We start from the raw sequence: 3,661 nt of genomic DNA on the forward strand, positions 1-3,661 counted from the left end.
ACATCAAAGGGATGCCCTTGATGCTGCAGCAGCTGCACGCCGTCGCCCCCGTGTGGCCTCTTAGAGAACTGCGGCTCCAGAACGGAGGACGGAACCAATCAGCTTCAGTTTCCCTCCTTCTGTTCCCAGAATGCTCCAGCCCACGCGGGTCGCCGCGCTCCGGAGGGAAAAACACGGCGGGTGTAAATGAAGACGCTGCAGCGTCTGTCTCTGCAGGAGCGACAGATTCTGACGTCCGGTCTGCGTCCTCACATGGAAGATATGAACAACAATCCAAAGATAATTTATGTTTATGTCCTAAGGAAAAACACAAGTCCTCCTAGTTTTCAGTGCGAGGCGTTCAGGGACCGGCTCCTTCTGGAGCGGCTGGAATCCCTTCAGTTCTTCAGGTTTCAGATCCTCCTCAGATGACCCGACCCGTTCCCGGCTCCGCTGCAGGACCAGCAGCTCTGGAATGATGGAGGACTCGTTCCTCTGTTCAGACGAGGCGTTCAGGTCCTGAAGCTCCAGATCTGTCCCAGACCATCACACTACCACCACCTATCCTACTCCAGACAGTCAGTTCAGACGGAGATCTCCTCAGGAAGTTCCTCTCGTCTCCGTAGAAGCTTCCGGATGTTTCAGGATGAGGTTTTCCATGGATCCACATTTGTCCAAAAGTCTTTCTGGATCATGACCTCTGACCTTCAGTCAGCTGGTACTGTGCACCAGCGTGTTTCCAAAATGTTTTTTCCTGACTTCACTGGACTGAAATCTGGAAACTACAGAGTTTTAGAAGAAGAATAAATGATTTTATCTTCAGTTTGTCCTTCCAGCTATCCTTTTCACCCCTCCAGTCATGTGACCTGCCTTCAGATGTAAATGGCGTCTACAACTCTCAACATTTAAGGAACCATTGGAGTGGATTTCTTACTGACCACAACCCGGGAGGAGGAGCCACAGAGTCTGACTCCACCCCTCAGAACAATAAAAACACTGATTTGCATCCACGTTAATGTCATTGTTTTCATGTATTTAAATAAATTGGTTTTTGTCCATAAATAAAACCAACACATCACGATTCCCTTTCAAAATAAAAGACACCCTGTGTCACATTGGATCATCTCAATGCAGCAAATGTAGAAGTTTGTGATTAAAAAAAGTTTATTTTACTCTTTGTGGTGAATCTCAGTCAGAAATGTGTAATTCTAACAAACCAAATTAAATCAGAGCTAATTCATTTACTGTTACTGTATTTTAGAACCATTTGGAACTCTTAAAATCCTTGAATTGATTCAAAAATGGACCCGAGCGGTTCGGACGCCGTCTGGACCTCAGCGGCGTCGACGGCGGCGGCGGCGCCTCCATCTGTGTCAGACGAGCAGCCGCTAACTGAGCAGTTTGACACATTTTCAGGTGCTAATGCTCCACAGCTGAAGTTTTCGGCGGCGTCTCCAGGAAATGACATCAGTGATTTCCATCCGAGTGTTGAGAAGAAAACTGCTGATTTGATTAGATCTTAACGAGGGAAAACAGCTGTAATTGGTCCTAACATGTCGTCTGTAAAACAAGCATCAAACTCCGTTTCCATGTGGAGGAGAAACGCTCCGAGCTCCAGAAGCTGAAACATTTCACCTGCAGACGTGAGGCGAGCGTGAGCTGATGCAGACGTGATCTTAACAAGAACCTGGAGCTCCTCACTGATGTGAAAACTCCTCCTGAAAGTGAAGCTGACTGAAATATTTGCGGCATTGAAGCGGTTCCCTGAACAGAAAGGAATTCTGGGAATCCAGTGGAGGTTCTGAAGTGCAGAGCGTGGCCTTCCGTACTCCAAACCGCGCTCCACAGACTCAAAACCAGCCTCTTCAAACGTAAGAATGAGAGGAAAGTACGCTGAGGCGCGCGTCCCTCGGCGTGTTGGTCCTGAGAGCCCCACCGCCGCCGCCGCCACCGCCGTGCACGCGGGAACAAAGGAAAACGCATCACATCCTTTCTCCAGGATTCAGTTCTGAAAATATCTCCAGCTAAGCAAAGGTGCTAATTGGACTCTCGGTAAGATAAAAGCAAAGAAAGTGTTGTGTGAAAAAGCCAAAGGCTCTCATCGCCATGGCTACCTGCTACACTCCGCTTTAATTACTGTAATTATGCTTTTTAACTTTTTCATTTCAGCGAGCGCGCTGGCATTCTGCAGCGAGCGGCGACGCTGACCTGCAGCTCTGCCTCCCACTGAACTGCAGCTGATCTGAAGTCCGCCTGAACACTTAACCGCCATCAGATCAAAGAGAAAAGTTCAACCTTTGCTGCTGACCAGACGGCGGCTAATCAGCGTCTGCGGCGCCGACGAGGACAAGATCTGCGGCAGGAGGCGCCGCCAGTCTGCAGCAGCGGACGGCTTCATGTTATTCAACGGCGTCCAGACCTCCAACCGGAGCGCAGAACCCTCATCACCCGAGGAACCTGAGGAACCGCTCGTCTACAGCCACGACGCTCGGTTCTGGACCAACACCCTCCTTTACTCTGAAGAACCTCTGCTCTCTCTGGAGCCCAGAGTGAAGCATGCTGGGAGGAGAACCTCCACCTGCATGACCCCTCCCCCAGTTTGTATAAATCCACCTGCTTAAGGAGGATTCTCTAAAGGAGAAGTTCTAACATAAATGTTCAGATCATCGTAAACATTGTTCTTCTTCTCCTGGAGGACGTCTCAGTTTGACCACTAGGTGGAGGTAGTTCCTTTAAAAATGTTTCCTTAAAAGAGTTAAATTCATACATAGATGTTCATTTAGTCAGAATGTATGTTTAGTTCGACCGAGCGTTAGCATTAGCCGTCCTATGGGAAATCCTATTAACGTTAGCATTAAGCTAGCAGAGTTTAGCTCTATGCGTCGGATCGATCTCTATTTCTATGGATTGTTTATTGATTTATTAAGCTCAGATCGATTGTATCAACCCAGCCCTGGGGGAGGAGTTCAAGGTGCTTGGTCACACTAATGGGGGTTCATCAGGTGGGAGGGGTTCAAGGCAAAACCTGGACTAGGTGTTCCACCTCCAAGCCTCCCCAGCCAGAAAGACCAGGTGTGTGAAAATGTGGGTTAGCTCGCTATGCTAGCCATCCGCCCGGTGGACAGTGAATCTCGCTAGCATACAACTGTACAGCAGAGCCTGCTAGCTGGCTACAGCGGAGCGCGCTAGCATGCTACGTTGCCCACAGACTAGCTAGCGTAGCAAGCCAGCCCACCGAGTGTCGACTTCAGCCGATGTGGACCAACAGAAACTGCAGACAAACTCATTTTGGACCATCGTTTTCTGCCCCTCTGAAAGCGTTCGGCTCACCCGGCTTTGGTGTCTGGGATGAATCATCTCAGCAGAAGAACTGAAGGAACCGGAAGAGGGACGTCTGCGTCTTCAGCGCCTCAAATGTTTCATGACCCTTTAATTAAACGACTAAAAGGTGAAGTCTAGTAATCAGACCAGCCTCTGGGTCCTGATTCTACAGGGGGGGGGGCGTCGTCTGCTGGTCGTTCTGTCTGAGGAGCACTTCAAGCTGCCGCCATGACTTAAAGGTCACCACGCTAATGCAGCACAGGGGGGGTCCTCAGCTCTGACCCCCCACGCAGGTTCATTCTCACTATAGGATTAAATAAAGTCAGACGAGAAAAGACGCCAAGAAAAAAATAAACTCAAA

Source organism: Oryzias melastigma, linkage group LG1 (genome assembly GCF_002922805.2).
Source record: "Oryzias melastigma strain HK-1 linkage group LG1, ASM292280v2, whole genome shotgun sequence".
Taxonomy (NCBI): Eukaryota; Metazoa; Chordata; class Actinopteri; order Beloniformes; family Adrianichthyidae; genus Oryzias; species Oryzias melastigma.